At 35.5% G+C, this 20044-nt stretch overlaps 1 protein-coding gene across 3 annotated transcripts in view; it reads right to left on the reverse strand.

Annotated features, from left to right (window-relative positions):
* The window catches only part of NELL2 (neural EGFL like 2), a 346799-nt gene that overhangs the window by 268934 nt on the left and 57821 nt on the right, over window positions 1–20044 (reverse strand). The gene's annotated exons all lie outside the window — the stretch shown is intronic.

Here is a 20044-nt window from a genome sequence, read left to right on the forward strand (position 1 = left end):
CAAAGAACAAAGAATATATTTTTAGGAAGAAAGTGATATTCTCAAAATGGTAGCTTTTCATTTTCACTTTCACTTAAAAATGATTCACGATGCTTTTAGTGATACATCAATCTAGAGTGACTAAGTGACTCCCAAAGGTCCACGATGCCCTATGATTAGCCGCAATATTTTATCTGGTTTCTAACCTTCCTCTTAAGTTAACAATTTGCTTTCCTTAGGTCCTAAAAATCGATAGAAATTCTTTAGAACAATAAAGCCTGGCCTGTGCAGGAATGTTCAGCAGCTTTATAGGCAGCATATTCTGAAACTATGGGCAGCAATAAAGGAAAAGCATTGATGCATATACGACAGCTAAAAGTTCTAGGCAGACTGTATTGGAAAGAGAGGAATTAGTCACAGGGGAGAGAGTAAGCTGTCAACACTGCAGCATTTGTTTTCTGACATGCTTCATGGGTCACCATGTCTCCCCAATTGTTCAGTATAAACAAAAGCCAAGGAAGAAGGAAACAGTATTCATGGGCTACCTGCTGAGGTGACATTTTGATTGTAGTGAGCATATTACCTCAATAGTTTCCAATTGAAATGGGTACAGACTACATCCCTAACTAGAGGAAATACAACCAACCTGGTGCTAAATTCTAGCTATTATAGAAATGCCACAAAGCTAGGGACTTAAAAGTTTTACCATAAACTTTTTATGAAGAGGCAATTAGAAAAATTAAAAGATAAAATATTTTCCCAATTATGCAGACCATGACAGCTTTATTTATATTTCATCAACTTTAATAGGCCATGACGATGTTGTTGAAAGAAAAAAGAAAATTGTGAGGAAGAAAATTTCTAGATAAAAACTTTGAGTATAAACAAAAAAGTCCAATAAAATAAAATATATTATTATTGTATTCAAAAGCAATAGGAAGCAGTAGCGCTAACCCTGACATGAGAGTTCTTGGGTTTTGAAGGAAGTACAAGCGTCATGGCACTGATCTAAAATAAGCAGTAGAGAAGTTTTCAAGATAGTGATTACGACAAGCTATGATGCCAGACAACTTGGTTCAAATGTTGATTCTGCCACCCCACTTACTATATAACATTAGACATGAGAATTAATCTTTTAGGGCACCATTTCCTTATCTGTAAAACAGGAATAGTAATGGGACCTACCTCCAAGATTGTGAAAAGCATTAAATGAGATTAATCCATGTAAGGTAAACTTAGGGGACTGCCTGACACAGGGCAGGCACTTAATAAAGTGTTAACCCTTGCAACGGAGAGAAAACATTTCAATGCACCTAAGAAATCAGCCAGCTACCACCAGACCTAATATCAGCAGATACCCTATACTTCTCATTCTGTCATCTATGAAACAAATATTTATTAGCTATCTATATCACAGGCACTGCACCAGGCACAGAGGATACAGAGAAAAAGAGACAGAGTCCACACCCTCAACTTCCCATTTCATCATTTTTGTCATTTTCCTGAATCGACACTCCCCAGGATGATGATGTAAGGCCTTCCTTTTTCATATCTAGAGTTCCTGCATTTCTGCCAAATCTTTATTTCACATCACCAGACATATTTGTACTGTTTTCATATTTATTAGTTCATATTACTCTATATTATTAAATCTACTGAGAAGAGAGCTTAAATTTAAGCACAATTTTTCTTAATGTGATTAAGCAAAACTCCTGCAATAGATCTTGAATTATGATAAACTAGAGACTGGAACAATTTTGTCATGTACTTATTTCAGTTACTGGCTAATAGAAAAACAATCAGATTTATTTTTTAAAAGAAGAAAACAAACATTTTAACAACTAAGAAATGTTGAAAACATGAGAATCCATTTCATTCGTTGTTTACCAATAACTAAATGAAATGAAAAATTTGAAAAACCAAAAACAGAACAGTCATATCAAGCTAAATGTAAGTGGCCTTTAACAAAATATGACTCTAATATATCTTACATACACTCTGATCTTGTTTCTTATACAGTCTGTGATATTTTAGGTCAATAAATGCAAAACTGTATATAAAGCTATCAAAAGAAAGAAAAGCTAAGCAAATCACCCTTATGGAAATATGTTATTTTCTCTAAATTTCATTCTGTATACATGAATAAATTTCAATAAGAAAAAATATAGTAGCTAATTTAAAATGTCTTACATAGTAAATGATGATATGCATTTAAAATAACTTGTAAAAGATGTCTGAGCTACCATTCTTTAGGAATGTATTTTTACATAAGTACATATTCTCAAATGGTTTATATCCCAATAATATGAATGTATATTGAATATGAATGTATATTGAATATGAATGTAAGAATCAGTGTCAATTTTCAATGTTATCATTTTATTCATGTCACTAAGAAGCAACAGTGTCTCATACAGGTGGGCATGTTCAATGGATGTTGAGGCAAGTGGGTGAAGGTCTGATGAGGATCAGGATTTTGGAACAAAATTGGAATATCTCCCCCATAAAACACTAATCAAAATCAAAGGGAAAAATAATGAAGCACTTGTCAGTTCACCAACTTGACCAGGTAATCAAGGTTAACATCACCAGTGATAGAATGGATTGGCACAGTGTACCTTGAGAGGTGGTATACTGAGAAGAGCTATATCATTTCTATGGATTTCCTGGTAAGAATGCATGGCCTGAGTGATAAGTAAACATCAGATGGACCCAGGTTGAGAGTTATCCTACAGAATGAAAGATCTATAATCCTAAAGCCATAAAAGATACCAGAGACAGGGAAAGACTAAACAGCTCCAAATTGAAGAAGATGATGATAAATGATAACCAAATGAGACCTGTGTCCTTTGTTAGAATCCTGAGCCAAGAAGAAAAAAGAGACATTGTTTAGATAGCTGGTGAAATTTGAATGGGTCTATAGATTAGATAATATTGTAGTGTCAATGTCAATTTCTTGATTGGAAGGCTATATCTGTTGGCTATCTTAGACAGTATCAGTGTTTTGAGGAAATGTACACTTGAGTATTTTTTCTTTTATATTTGTAATTATTATGGGTACACAAAATTGTATATCTTTATAGGGTACACACTGGAGTATTTCAAGGTAATGGAACATCTTGTCAGTAAATGATACATTGGAATAAGAGATAGAGGATGATACAGCAAATGAGCTAAGAATATTACCAATTAGGAAATCTGCTAAGATGAAATAATTTGAACTACACTTGTAAGTTTTCCATAGGTTTGTAATATTTCAATTTTTTAATTAAAAGAAAATATTAATCTTGGAAAACTGCTACATATAAGCTGCATATATATGATTGACAGTGATATCCTTAATATATAAAGAGTCCTTACAAATAAATAAGAAAAAATGGCAAGACACTTATATAAAAATGAGAAAGGGTATTTAAAAACTACTCATCATAGATATGAACAATTTACTAACAAATATATTTAAAAATGTTCACACTCACTAATACAAAAATCAGTAAATTTTAGGAATTATATCCATTTTTCAGATGTTATATTAGCAACACATTATATGAGCTTTTATTTTAAATATAAAGCTCAATGCTTAAAAGTGTAGTGTAAGTGTGTAGTTTAAAGTTTAAGTGTGTAAGCTTATAGTTTAAAGTATAAGTCATTTGCAAAACAAATTGTTTTCTTGTAGTTCACTCAAAATGCATATCTTACTTCATTTTTGGTCCTGTTCAGGGCATTTTTACTGGCTGATTTAAATGGGTTTAAGCTGAAATATTCAGTAATTCATGTATTCTGTGGTTCATTCAGTATCCTCAAAAATGTGTCATCCTACAACCAAATGTAATTTTACAACACCTAGAGTTTTAAATAACCAAAGGTTAAAGTACAAAGGAAAGATGACAGCATGTCAATCTTCTTTCAAAATGATCAGTTGATAAAATCACTGAAAAGAGAGTCAAAATATGAATTACTTTTATTCAGCTAATATAAAACACATCAGTACATGATTTCAGCCACAAAAATATAAAACTTCTCTCCAAAATAAATGGAATTCAAGTGTACACAACAGCAAGGGAAATAAGATTTCTTAAGTAATAGAGATAACATAAACTCCACTGTCCAGACACCAAAATAATATTTTATGTGGACTTTTTAAAAAGGTACACACTTCATCATAACTAAAGGAAATAATAAAACAACTTAAAATAAGTTGAATTCTATTTCCTGCATATTAAACTGTAGAAAGATGATCATAATTTTCAAATGAACCTTTTATAAAATTATTTTAAGCAACTGATCAAGAGTCTAAAGAGCATTTGTGAAGTTTCACACTGACATGAGAAGAACAAAAGCAGAAGTGTTTTAATGCCAAAGAATTAAAATATATTACAACAATTCCTCAACATTCATCTTGAAAAAGATTAAAATGTCAGTGCATACCAATGTATGGCAGATTAATAAAAGACAATTAAATGAACTCTGATGGTATATTGAAAACTTTGTTATTATACTTTGAGTTGATCCAAAGAACCTAACTTTGTCACAAAGACAAAAGAGAAAGCAATATAAATACTATGGAAAATGTTACTTCTGATACAAAACAAAATTCATTTTTCTAGTAATATAGCAATTTAAAAGCCTTTTAAAAATTAGACAATAGAAAAATTAAAGAGCCCATTTTAGCAGGCCATAAGGTTTCTAGGGATAAATATGATGAAATATTTGTATGCCATTTACTGTAGATAATTATAAGATAAAAGACAGCATGAAAAATATAGAAATAAACCATATCCCTGGATGAGAAAATTAAGTAACATAAAAATGTTAACCCAATAACCTATAAATGTGATGCAATTCCTGTACAAATCTCAATAGAATTTAGTTTTATAGAATTTAACAAATTGATTCTAAAGTTTATACCAAAGTTTCAAACGTAGCAACAGGAATAATAAAGAGACTTGCACTATTAGATATATTATATCTTATCTACTGTAATCTTATAAAACTATAGTAATCAGAGTAGCATGGTATCCCTGCAGAAGTCAACAAATAAATTAACAGAACAGAATCGAAGGCCCAGAAACAGACCTCAACATGGATGGAGATTTGAGGCGGCATTACATATCTGTGAGAAAAGAATGGGCTGTTGAAAAATGCCATTGGGACCACCAGCTTAATTCTGTTGGATATTGTACTAGATAACTATACCTATATCTAAGTCCAAAACATCAATTTGTTTTTATAAGGCAGGACTGAAGAGCATTAAAAGAGATCAGCCATTGGATACAGTACAGCAGATTAACATGGAAAGTTCAATAGATGTACTATTATCCTCTTTTCAGATCCTAAGTAAAAGATCAATAGGAAACTAATCAACAGTATTTGAATTTATGCCTACATGTGGTATTAATTGTGAAGTCAAATATGGTTCTGAGATAACTGTTCCTTCACTATGAATGACATAAACTCTTCAACACCCAAAGGAGAATGTTAATAGCTTCAAAGACAGATTAATATTTTTCTTACTTCCAACAATTTCTCAAAAATCATGCTAAATTTTGTTTTATTATATATATTGGACCAAAATTTTGTCATACAAGATTTTTAAATTCTTATTCTTTTTCTTGAATTGTCTAATCGGTCTTGTCTTTTTGAGGGGAAAAAATTTTTCTTCATTATGCCATTAACACAATCCCACCCTTTATGGGTAGAAATTACTGATTCCACTGCACATCAGTTAAGAAAACAGAACATTAAAAAACATCACATCAACTTGAAGGCAAATGAAAAATATATATGATATGGAGTTAATATCTTTATTAAATGGAGTTCATTTAAATCAATAAGAAAACATAGGAAAATGGACAATGTATGTAAGGCAATCTATACAAGAAGACCTGAGTGACCAATGAGAATATATGAAAAGTATTCAATCTCAGCAACAAAGTGTCATTTCTCACCTACTGAATTGGAAAAATTTTTAAATCATTGTTAAAGAAAGTAGATAACTAGCCATTTTGCTAATGAGATCGCTGTGAATTAAAACCTTGTATAATATATAAATATATATATCTTATATATTTGTAAAATATAGGAAATTATACATATACCAAATTTGATAAGTATATCTATATCTATGTATTTATCCAATATCAGAAGTATACACACCCAGTGTACACAGAAATAGCCATACTGGTTGATTATAATCAGGGTCCCTTCTAATTCATCACTTTCCTGTTTTGCTTTTTTATTGCCCATGCTATACTGGTTATTATACATCTTGAATATCACTCGTGACTAAAACAATATATTACATTTGAGTAATGACTTTTTTGCATTTTAAATGTGTACACTGAAGAACGATATATAGATATAATGTGGAAAAGGTTGTTTATGTAAGTATGTTACTGGTAATGTTACTGGTACAAAAACAAACAGACCGACTAATGAAACAGAAGAGAGAGCCCAGAAATCATTTATAATATAAATATAAGATTCCATTTAAAATGGAGGGGGGGGAGATTTAAATAAATGTTGTTGGAACACTTAGTTATCTTTTTGAAAAATGTGAAAAGCCTCATTTCTTAACTGCACTAAAATAAATTTTACATTTGTTCAAGAGTTAGACAGGGAAACCACAAAAAAATTTTTTTTAAAATAAGGCTACCTGATCTCAGAATAGGAAAAAACCATTTTAAACTAAGAATATACAAGGAAGAAATTAATTGAAATAACAAGCAAATAATAAACATACATGAATAAGCAGTATTCAGAATACAAAAATACTCTTAAAGAAAAAAATTAAGTTCTCAGGAAAGATACAACCTCTAATGGTGTTGCATTTAATTACAAGGCATCATTTATAAGGAAAATAACAAAATGTTGCTGCCTGAAACATTACATTTAATAGGAATTTTTACATTTGATGGATTTGTTCTACCAAAAAAAAAAAAAATTCTGGATTAATGACTAAAAAAAATCTCAATTCATAAACAATTTCTATATGAAAGATAGTATTAGATAGTAAATTACTGGGTTATGATAAGCTTATGAGGTAAATAAAATCAGAAAGAGCTACAGGTACCTAAAATTTAGATAATGTCAACATTTTCAAAAATGACAAAAAGGAAAATAACACAGTCACAAGTCCTTAGCAAAGCAAAAGAAAAAAACTAAATACCAATCTGAAACTTTCCATTCCCAAGTGAACAAAAAGTATTTAGAAAATTTTTAAATTATTAGAAATATTTTAATGCCCAAAAAAATTCTTTAAAAAAAATAGCAAACTTATCATTAAAAGCCACATGGGCCAATTATTTATGATGAACAATTCACCTCACTGCCATTTAAAAAGAAATGATATGGCAACACAGAAATAGGTAGTATGAAAATATTCAAGCAGGAGCACCAAGACAGTTTCCTAAAACACGGCAGTCTTGCCCCTCAGTAACAGTTGCCTACACTGGTCATGATACTGGTGCTCTGTCCATCTGGAGTGAAGAGAGGGGAGGCAAGGAAGCTACCAGATGGCTGCAGTGGAAGCAACTTGTAATGGCCTAAGATATTTAGGACCTGATAACTGGATATAGTCAAAATCAGATGGTGGTCTGGAAACATCCCTGCTTCTCTGCATCCCATTTAGGGAGATAAATACCCAAAAGCTGTGAAGGGAGTGGATATGGGTGGGTTAGTCTATGGGTTGTAGCAGCAGCAGCCAATTGATTTATTTTTTAGCTCTTCAAAAAGACTAGAATGCTGACAAGAAGGAAAAAAATGTCTCACTTCTTTAGCATGAAAGCAAGATTTGTGCTCCATGAGATAACCTCTATATGTTAAAATGTGTATTTCTGTCTATTGCTTCACTCACATATAAATTTGATACATATAAGAATTATGAGAAGCTTCATTTGCTTGCTGAGTCTTAACTTTAATTAGTTTCTTTGATGAGCACCTGACCATGCCTGCTTGGTAGTGATATATTCACATTTAGCCACATTAGAATATATATTACAACTTTCCTAATAATAAGGAAGGTATTAATATTAAAATATTCATTAGAGATGCAATTTTGTTAGAGATAAATAATGATATAGAAATACTTCAAGAGAATAAAACCTCAGTTTTTTTAATTACGTAGAACTTGGAGTTTGAAATTTTAATTTATAACTCCTATTATTTTTAATGTTATTTATTAAATAAAGTGCAACCAAAAAGTAAAGAGTGCAGTAGCTTTTATGTCAGTCTGTTAATTTCATCCATAATAAACAAAGTCATCTTTTACTTCAGAACCATTAAGCCAAGCAAATATGGCCAGCAAGTTTAACTTTTATTTACTAATGTCAAGAAAGAGAAATGGCTTAATACATGACAAGCACTCACAAATATGAATATATATTTTTATCAACCTCATACATAAATACATTCTTACTCACCCAGAATGTATAATTAATATTAAGAGAATAGAAAAAAAATCTCATTTATTTCACCTCAAGTTTATTAATGCAAAAGATGACGGCAAATTACAAGACAGTTTTGTATTTATTTGCAAAGCTATTGCTACAAATTATTTCCATGTATGCTATTTGCAAAGCATTCAAATTAGAAGCATAAATAATGCTTGGATACCAAGAAAATTTCTAATAACTCCATGAAAACCAATTTATATATCTAAAGCCCAAGATTATTTTAAATAAAGAAGAAATATTATAAAGTACAGAACACAATCTAGGCAAATCTACACTAAGGAATAACAAAAGAATTTTATTTATCCTAAGAAAACTGCAGTTTTGGGAAAACATGGAAGATTGCTTTTCAATGAGCCTTTACTTTTTTCATATTTCTCTTCTATGTTTCCTGTACAAATGGATACCTAAATCAATATCATAAAAATATTTCTGTATTCTCTATGCTTTCCCTTTCCAATAACCATAGTCAGAAAACTATGATTAGAGAACTCCTTTGATCAGCCTGAGTATCTTAATTCTTTCCAAAAAGTGCCATATACTATTGTCTGTTGTTTTTAGGTAATGCTGATGATAGTTAACATCTACAGAAGTGGCTGAAGAGCCAACAATCTTTGTACACTGTGCTCACATAAAGTGTGTGGTTTAATTTTTAATATTAGCCTCTACTTAAAGAACACCATTTGAAACCAGTATCTCGGGTTGGGAGGTTAAAGGAGCCTTTGCTCACAGCACTGCTGATGAGGTTTCCAGTAGTTTGATAATTATGCCACTTTGTTTGAAGTTGTGTTTCTGTGACAAGGTTTGACTCAAGCCCTCTTCCAATTCCAAGACGCTGTGACAGTATGCCCTTCCTACTTCTGATACCCCAGAATCCAGACTGTGCCCATTAGTCTCATATGTCCAAATCAACAAAGTTGTGTGATTAGGTATCCAGCATTAACACAGTGGCTGAGATGTTGCTACATAGGTCATTACACTTGTCGTTATTCTCTAAGAACTTGACTTATAGCTGTTTCCAGTCAGTGGCTGCTGGTTAGTAAATTCTCCATGCTAGAGTTAATGACATTTCGGGATAGATTAGGCAACCGCCATCAATATATAGCAATTTGAGCATTCTCCAAATCCTATCACCCTAGCCTGATGAAAATTTTGTGATGTCATTTATGATTCCTGGTGTACTCAAGATGATCTTTCTCTTCATCTTTCAGTCATTTCATCATCCACCAAATATTTATTTAGTATCTAACTGTATTTGACAACTTGACAGATGGAACGTACAAATTTAATGTACAATTCTGGACAGCAGAAAAACTTGAAATCTAATCAAAAATTGTTGTCATCTATGTAAATATTTTACACCAACACACAAATTCACATGAGAAAAGAATCAGAAAGCTGCACTCAGAGAGTTAATGGTGGTTATCTCTAGATGCCAGGAATATAGGCAGTAGTATGCTGGTAAATGTTTAACAATTGACTCTCTGTTCTCTAGAAAAATAATTCTGAGATATTGGTTCATTTATCCATTTGTACACAGGAGATAGCAGAAAAGAATATGAAAAAAAAAAAAAGGCTCGTTGAAACAGGTATGTTTTTTAAAATCCCTGCTTTGTAGTATTTGCCTATTTCCATGGTATAATTTATTCACATCGTGGCCTATTTTGAAGCTACTAAAGTAATGTCAACTGGTTCACAAAGTTTCAACTCTTGTAAACTACCGTGTTTCCCCAAAAATAAGACTTACCCATAAAAGAAGCCCTAGCAGGATTTCCAAGCATTTGTGCAATATAAGCCCTTCCTCCAAAATAAGACCTAGTGATGGGTATGGCTACGCAGCGTATCTGCACAACCCATGCATTTGGTCGCAGTAAAGAAGACGAGCAGCCCTTCTCATCTGCCCCATGAGAGCTCTATTGCTCAACATGAGATATTGGGGCCAATGGTTCTAAAGGAAATAGAGTCACAAGAAATTCAGGATGGAATTCGGGGTTTGGAGAGTTATGATGATGTTCCAGAAGAAGACGACTTAACTGTATTTGAATAAATTTAGATTGTTGTACTGTACTTAAAATAAATAACACATCCCCTGAAAATAAGCCCTAGGGTGTCTTCTTGAAGAAAAATAAATATAAGACCCTGTCTTATTACTAGGGAAACATGGTAGTAGGCAAGCTGGCTCTAGCACACCACTGATTGGATGAACTGGATTTGCTTCTTTATACTTTTCTTGTTTTCAAAATGCCTTAATAATAATAGTGGTCATCTCCGGAGATAGCAACAGAGGATCAGGGGACAAGGATGAAAGTAGGCTTTTTTTTTTCCTCTAAATCCTGCTGTACCTATTAAATTTTGAACCATAGGATGTATTACCAACTCAAAAAAAAGTTATAATTTAAAATTTAAAAAGTTTAAATTTTAACAATTCATATTTGCTACAATTGTATGCAAATTCAGTAAAATGAGGTTTTTAATGACTCGGTTTTTAATGTTATACATTTAACACACAGGTATATACATCAAAAATTTGAATAATAATGTAAGATATATGTTACAATGCCAAAAGGAATGGCAAAAAATGCATTGGAAATTTCAAAATGCATTGGAACCTAATAAAGGAAAAAATTAACGTAAACTGGAAAAATCAGTGAACACTTCATGGAGATAGGAACAGAGTTCTGAAGTATGAGCAAGATTGAGACAAGCAGAAAAAAAGGAAAAGGTTGACACAGAGATGGTCAGCAGACTGGCCACATGCCCACTCCCTGTATTCCTACTGAAGGATATCACTTTATCCCATTGCTACCAGTGCGAGAGCTGCCATTTCCGCATTCCCACTTCCTACCTTTTTCCCTACTTTTTCCCTACCTTTTTCCCTACCTTTTCCCTACCTTTTTCCCTAATTAAGCTTCAGAGCAGGCTGTGTGACAGCTAGGTGCTCATTGCAATTAGCCCAGATGGACATAAGACTGGAGTCAGGAAATGAAGAAAGAAGCAGTCTCACAGCATCCCTCAAAATAATAACATTTGTTTAGAGTTTATTCTCTAGCAGACACTCTGGTCTAACTCAGAGAGCCGAGGTTCGCAGGGAAAGAGCTCAAGTTCTTTCTCTTGTGCTTTCTATCAGGCAGACAAGAACATGTGCTCAGAGGAAGTACCACAACATCACCCCCAACCCCCAACCCCATAGTCTTCTAGGCTTTTTATTTTTTGAACCACTTACACAACCTTTGAATCTGTCCATTTCTTCATAGCTAGTTCCCCTCTCTAAGGTACCCTCATCTCTCAGCCAGATTGCTAGAATAGCCCCTAATCCATCTTTCCATGTCCACCCTTGCCTGCTTCCAACACATAGCCAGGAGCCAGAGAGAAATTTTTAAAAGGCAAATATGATCAATCACTTTTCTTCTGAAAATTCTGCAAAGGTTTCCCATTGTCTACTAGGATAGGTCAAAATGTTCAACTTGGCCTCAAACCCTATAGGATCTGGTCCCTGCCTGGTTCATCAGACTGACCCTGATGTAGCCTCTCCTTTACTCTTTGGGCCTTAACAAACTTAACCTATGGATTTCTTAAATGTGCCTTTCTTTCCTGCCAAGGGCCTTCATAGTGCTATTTTCACTGATTCAAACATTCTTCCCTGTCTATTCTTTAGATTAACTCTTATTAGCTCCCAATGATCAGTTAATTTCTTTTTTTTATTCAAAATATTAGAGGAGTACAAATGTTTTTGTTACTGGATACATTGTATTTATATAATACTGAAGTCAGGACTTTTAGTGTGCTTGTCACCAGAATAATGATAATTATACCCAATAGGTAAGATTTTATTCCTCACCTCCCTTCCACCCTCCCCCCTTCCTGATTTCCAATGTCTTTACATCTCTTTGTACCCCTGTGTACCCACCATTTAGCTCCCTCTTTTTAGTGAGAACAGCTGCAAATCAGTAAAGGCTTTACAGAAAACAGCCTGGAGATTTCTCAAAGAAATACATATAGACCTACCATTGCATCCAGCAACCCCATTACTGGGTCTTTACCCAAAGGAAAAGAAGTTATTTTATCAAAAAGACAGCTGCACTTGGATGTTAACTGTAGCACAATTGTAAAGATATGGGATCAACCTAAGTGCCCATCAATTCATGAGTAGATAAAGAAAATGATCAGTTAATTTCTATTTATTACTCTGCCCAAACATCATTTCCCATTTGTTGTGGAATAATTTCTTCAGGATAGGCACCAGTGCTTCTTTGTAGGCCTGGTAAGATTCGGGTGTAAAACCCTTTGGTCTGGGACTTTTCCTTTTAGGAAGATTTTTTATTGCTGCTTCAAATTCGGTACTTGATATTGGTCTATTCAGGAATTCTATTTCTTCCTGATTGAGCCTAGGGAGGCTATGTGTTTCTTAGAATTTATCCATTTCCTCCACATTTTCTAGTTTATGTGCATAGAGGATTTTAAAGTATTCATAGATGATATTTTGTATTTCCGTGGCATCAGTTGTAATTTCTCCTTTTTCATTTCTGGTGGAGCTTATTAGAGTCCTTTCTTTTCTGCTTCTCATTAATCTAGCAAGAGGCTTGTCTATTTTGTTTATTTTTTAAAAGAACCAACTTTTTGTTTTATTAATCTTCTGTAGTTTTTCGTGATCAATTTCATTTAGTTCTAATCTGTTCTTTGTTATTTCTTTTCTTCTGCTTGCTTAGGGGTCAGTTTGCTCATCCTTTTCCAGTTCTTTGAGATGATTCGTGAGATTGTTTCTTTGTAATCTTTCTGTCTTTTGGACATAGGCATTTATAGATATAAATTTTCCTCTCAGGACTGTTTTAGCTGTGTTCCACAGATTTTTGATAACTTGTGTCTCCTTAATTATTTAGTTCAAAGAATCTTTTGATGTCCATCTTTATTTCCTCCTCAACATAATAATCATTCAGCAGAAGGTTCTTTAGTTTCCATGACTTTGTGTAGAGATGAGAGTTTCTGTTGTAGTTGATTTCTAATTTTATTCCACTGTGGTCTGAGAAGATGAATGGTATAATTTCTATTTTATTAAATTTCTTGAGACATGCTTTGTGGCCTAGGATATGATCAGTCTTAGAGTATGTCCCATGAGCTGATGAGAAAAACGTGTATTCAGTGGTTTTGGGGTAGAATGTTCTATAAATGTCAGTCATGCCCATTTATTCTAAAGTTCTGTTTAAGTCCATTGTTTGTTTATTTTCTGTTTGGAGGATCTGTCCTGTTGTCAGAGGGGTGTTGAAGTCTCCATATATTATGGTGTTGCTGTTTATCATTTTGTTTAGATCAAGTAGGATTTGCTTTATGAATCTAGGTGCACATGAGTTCGGTGCATAAATATTTAGAATTGTTATGTCTTGTTGAATTGTACCCTTATCCATTAAATAGTGACCATCTTTGCCTTACATCACTTTTTTTGACTTGAAGACTAAGTTATCTGAAATCAGAACTGCCACACCAGGTTACTTTTGGCTTCTGTTTGCTTGAAATCTTGTTTTCCAACCCTTCACGTTGAGTCTGAATGCATACTTGTGGGTTAGATGTGTTTCCTAAAGACAGCAGACACTTGGCTTATGTATATTAATCCATTCGGCCAGCCTATGTCTCTTTAGCAGACAGTTCAAGCCAATCACATTTATTGAGAGAATTTATGAGTGGGGCAGATTTCTGTTTATCCTGTTGAGTTGAGCTTTGTTGCTTTGTTCTCTCTTGAGCCATTGTGGCAGCTGGCCTTTGACCTTTAGCTTTTGGATGATTTTACATTGGTGAGTATTCATTGTGCTGATCTGTGTGTAACTGTTTTGAGTACTTCCTGGAGGGCAAGCCTTGTCTTCACGAATTACCTCAGTCTTTACTGTCTGAGAAGGTTTTTATTTCTCCTTTATACATGAAACTTAGTTTTTGCAGGGTACAAGATTCTAGGTTGGGCATTATTCTGTTTGAGAAGATTAAGAATGAGTCCTGGTCTCTTCTTTCTTGTAAAGTCTCAGTTGAGAAGTCTGCTGTTATTCTGATGTATTTTCCTTTGTATGTTACCTGTTTCTTTTACCTTACAGTTCATAGGAGGATCTCTTTGGTGGTTATTTTGTTCAGTCTGATGACTGTGTATCACAGTGTCTTCCTGTTTGTGATGAATCTCCGAGGAGTCCTTTGAGCTTCTTATACCTGGATATGTAGATTTTTAGCAAGGCCTGAGAAATTTTCCTCTATTATATTCACAAATAGCTTATCCAACCCTTGTGTATTTTCTTCTTCACCATCATGAATGCTTATGATTATTACGTTAGCCCTCTTCACATAGTCCCACATTTCTTATAGGCTTTGCTCTTTTATTTCTCTGCTCTATCTCTGCAACTGACTTATTTAAATGAAAGATATTATCTTCAATCCCTGAGATTTTTTTCTTCTTTTTGATATACCCTATTCTTGAGGCTTTCCACTGTGTTTTGTAATTCCTTGAACAAATTCTTCATTTCTAAAAGTTCTATTTGATTTTTCTTTAATATTTCAATTTATTTTATTGTATTTCAAGAAAATATGAAAGTATGAACATTTTGGTTACATTTCATATCTTTGCCTCTCCCTAGTAAGGGTTAGAGGTATGCCCTTCCCCTCCATAATGCTCACCACATCCCTCAGATGTGAGTCTACCCCCCAACCCCCGAATCCCTGGTGAACACCACCACCATTTGAGCACAATAGTGTTAGTCAGTACCAATTTGATGGCGACTACATGTGGAGCCCATTTTTCTGATCTTGTGTCACCTTAATTTGGATAATGGGCTTACGCTTAATCCAGGATAATATAAGTGGTGCTAGCTCGCTGTTGTTTCTTAGAATTGAGTAATATTCCATTGTGAACATATGCCAAATTTTAATAATCCAGTCATGAATTGATGGGCACTTGGGTTGTTTCCATGTCCGTGGAATAGTGAATTGTGCTGCCATAAACATTCGGGTGCAGATGTCATTATAATAGAATGTCTTATGCTCTTTTGGGTAGATGCCTAATAATGCTATTGCTGGGTCAAATGGTATTTCTATTTTGAGCTCTTTGAGGCATCTCCAAATTCTTTTCCACAAAGGTTGCACTACCCACCAGCAGTGTAAGAGTATTGCTGTCTCTCCACATCCTCACCAGCATTTGTTGTTTGGGGATTTCTTGAGACAGGCCAATCTCACTGGGGTTAGGTGATATCTCATTGTGGTTTTGATTTGCATTTCTCTAATGATTACAGATGTTGAGCATTTTTTATATGTTTGCAGGCCATTATTCTGTCTTCTTTGGAAAAGTTTCTGTTCATTTCCATTGCCCATTTCTTGATGGGGTTGTTTGATTTTTTCTTGTTAATTCTTTTGAGTTCTAGTGAATTTTTCCACCAAGTCCTGGATTTTTGTTATGGTTTCTTTGTGTTGGTTATCCATTTTCTCTTGTATATCATTGAGTTTTTTTATAATCCACGTTCAAAATTCTTCTTCTGTCATTTTAGTGTTCTGAATTTCATTGATGTCCATTACTAGAGAGCTGGTGCTCCCCTTTGGGGGTGAGCTTTCCATTTGATTCTTCATACTTCCAGGATTCTTTCACTGATTTTTTCCCATCTGGATCAGCTATTGCTTCTTACCTTTAGATTTTCATTTGGGTAATGACATGCCCAGTTTAGTCTCTGAGCCAGTAGGTTGTGTTTGTGGGTGAGATTCGACCACACCCTGTATGATGATCAGTAGATGCAGTAAAATGTTATGCAGAATGACCTTCCTGTCAGTAGGTGGTGCTTGCTGGGAGGAGCAAGCTGTAGTGTTGTTTCTGGATCCTATAACCAGCTCTTATTCCTCTGAAGAGGCACTCTAGTGCCTCAGGTGGTGGGTGGGGCCCTGGGAGTTCCAGGTGTGTCCTTAATGTCTACCTAAGCAGGGGATAGAGAGGGGAGTGAGTCTGGGCAGAGCTGGGTTGGGTGAGCCTGTCCTCAGGCTCCACAAATACTGTTACCAGGGGTCAAAGTCTGTTCTTTACTTCTGGGCAAAGCTGCCAGGGAGGGGCTGAAATGGCCCCACTCAGCTGAAAAGTCTGGCTGTGAGGGTGTCTGAGACCTGCAGTCTGGAGCAGACCTTGCTCCTTTCTACCCTCCCCTATTCCATAGTTTCTCCCAGGCTTCTGCCTGCAGACAGGACCTCAGTCCAGAGGCTCTCCCTGGCTGTAATGCAGGCCAGGAGGTTCCGTGTCCAGGATCACAGCCTGAGCTGGGAGCACAGCCCTCCCATAGGAAAAAGGTTACCCCTCAAGTATGCTGATCTGCTCCTGAAAGCACACACAGCTCAGCAGGCTCATTCACAAATATCCCTTCTGTGCCCCAGGGCAATGCGATTGAGTGCACAGGATCTGGTCTGCAGGCCTGTCCCCTGGGTCCTGGAGATCAACCCCTGATCCTGCCAGGGAGAGGAGTTCTGGTCTCAAGTCACCCATGGGGTTCCCAAGCTGGATTAATGTCTCTCCACCTCAGGTTTTCCCCCACTCTCCTGGAGGCACCAGGCAAGAGGCACCTTGGAGGGCTGATGGGTAAGGAGCTCACAGTCTCAGTACCCCTCAGTCTGCTGTAGGGCCCCAAAAGGAAAGGTCCTGTTCGCTGCAGATGCCTCCAGGTGGTGGGTAAATTGTCTCAGCAGCCACAAGTACAAAAGGGAAAGAGGAGAATGAAGTAATATGGCGCCTGCCAATCAGCTCGGGTCTGTGGGCCGGGAGGTGCCCTGAGGGAGGAGCTGGGAGCCTGGTGCCCTGTCTGCAAGAGGCTGCAAGAGGCCCTGACTGCTCACTGGTGGCAGTCATCTCTGGGCTGGTATTAGCAGGTTTCTCCAACCACTCAGGAGCCCACCACCAGTGCAAGATGCAAGGGAAGGAAAATTTAACTGCTGCACCTACCCTTGTCACTGGTCTCCAAGCTTTTCCTGGGCCTTTCTCCTTCCAATTCTCCTCTGCAACTTCTTTCCGTGGAGTCTCCTGTAGTTTCAGGCACCCTTTCCTTACAACCCTCATCGGAAGGAAAGGGTGTTTATCTGCCTGGGTTTTTGTTTTGTTTTGTTTTTTGTTTTTCACTTTCTTCTAAAATCTATCTTTCTCGCAGAGACATCCTGGCTGGTGATTTTTTTCATCTGCCATCTTGCCCCTCCTCACGCATTCTCTTGATTACTTAACTAGATTTCTATTTTTTTCTCTGCCCTGATTTGCATGTTTCATTTTATTTTATCTTATTGTCCCATAGGTATCTCTATAAACCACCTTAAATTTTTTGTGGAAGAAGGCTGAAGATAAATAAATGTTCAGGAAATGATGAAACTAAAAAGATGGGTGAGAAAAGGCAAGATAACTAAAGAAAGTTAGTTTTAGCAACCATAACAGGAAAAAAAAACAATACAAGCCATGACACAAGATCTGTCATGGTGATAAGAAGTGAGGTTATGTCACAGTACACTAATAAAAATACCAGAATCAATAAATAGAAGAAGTGGGTTTGGGTCCTGCTTCTGTTACTAACTAGCTAAGTGATGCTGTGAAAAAAAAATGGGTAAAAGAGAACCTCATCTTGCCATCTCCCATAGACACTGAGAGACAGCATAGCACGGAGGGTCAGCAGGCGGGCTCTATTCCCGTTTACTCCTGTGGCAGCTATAACAACTCATCTCTAAGGCTTGTTTTCTCATCTGTAAAATGGAAATGACAGTACTGACCTTGTATTATTGTGAGATGTTTGTGGATTTTTTTAGCTAGTATTTTCAAGCACTTTACATGGATTTGCAGATGAGGAATACTGAGGTGCAGAAGAGGGAAGTAATTTGTACAAGGTCACAAAGCCAGTAAGTGGCAGAGCTATGACTGGAATGCATGCTCCATATCCAGGTCTGCACTATCTTTCCACCATTGAATACTGAGGATAAATGAACTAATAACATGGAATACACTGAGCACAGTGTCTGGTACATGGTAAGCCTTTAATAATAGCTTACTCGGCAAATGAAAAGTACCTTACAAATCTAAATGATTTTTCACATCGTAGAAAGATATACTATATCCCAAATATGGTAATGTTTAGTTAAATGTTATCAAATTTATAGATGACACAAACAGAATGAATAAGTAAAAAGAAATCACAGAATTAATAGTAAATGTAAAAAGTGTAACTAGAAGGCATAATAACTGAACACAAAGATTTATGTATAAACATATTCACCATGGTGTTATTTATTAAAGTTAAAAAAGGAAATGAGTTAAATATCCAAAAGTAAGAGGTTCATAAAATAAAATATGGCATATACACATACACAGACAAAAGGATTGGATTAAAATATGATAGAATTTCAGCATTAGTCTTTTGGCCATATGATTTGTATGCATTTTCCTATTTCTTTACAATTGTCAGTTTCCTAAATTTTCTACAATGAAAATATATTGCTATAAGTTTTTTAAAAAAAAACTAATATTATTTTTAATTGAAATAAGTCAATCTAAAGCTATACCTGCTACCTTAACAAATCTTTCTCATAAGAAGAGTGAGAAAGGATCTACCTGACAGCAAGTCACCTGATGAAGGTCAAATATATTTCAGTTGCCTATATCTCTATATCTCTATAATGTTTCAGGTGCTAAAACAATATTGAACTATTTCATGAAAAATCTGAACTATTTAGTTGAAAAATCTGCAGTGTACAAGAATTCTGTGATGGTCAGAGTGTGTACAGTTAATGTGTTCAAACTTAGGGACCGAGGCACACAGTGACCACTGTCACTTATATGGATGAATACAGTAGATCTAGTGAAGTGCTAACCATCCAGCCTCCAAAGGAGCAGATGGAGGATGCAGCATCGGTTAGTCCAGAGATAAGAGTGGTAACAGAGGATGTGGCAGTGGCCATCACATATGTAGGTACAGGATGTAATCTGGAAAAAAGCTGGGCAAGTTCTACATCTCTACAAAGAGGGCAATGGGAGACAGTTACAGGAAAGAAAAATCTAACTCACAACATAAAGGGGAAATTTTCCTACCAAGTAGAGATAATCAGTAATAACTCAGGTTGCTCTGTGAAGAAACAATCTTCCTTTATTACATATGACTCACGTTACCTAAAAGATCAAATGACGTGGTGAGAGGTACGCTGCTGTAAGCGAGGAGCTCACCTGATCTCAGTCACCTGAAGATGAGGCCTATACCTGGGACCAGAAACATACCAAGGGAAAAAGCCCCAGTGAACCCGTGGAGATGGGATAGTTCCCTTTCTCACTCTGCCCTGAAGGCTGTAAGCCAGTTACTGGTTGAGCGTTAGGATGGCGCCCTCCCCTCAAACACAGGCCAGAACCTGGAAAGAAAGAAACCCAAGTGAGGGGCCTGGGAAGTTATCCTCTGGAACTAAAGATGGAACAAGATGGGGCTTTCAAGCCCTGAGAGCAAGCCAGACACACTGTCCCTAGGAATCTTCCTCTCTAAGTGAGATTTGCTATATTTTGTTCTCCACATATATTTGCTTGTGTTTGCCCTTTAGTATTTAGTAAAGACTTGCAAAGTCCTAGGCTGCCTCATCTCTGATAAGGGAAACCAAATAAAACATTT

This window comes from Microcebus murinus, chromosome 10 (genome assembly GCF_040939455.1).
Source record: "Microcebus murinus isolate Inina chromosome 10, M.murinus_Inina_mat1.0, whole genome shotgun sequence".
NCBI lineage: Eukaryota > Metazoa > Chordata > Mammalia > Primates > Cheirogaleidae > Microcebus > Microcebus murinus.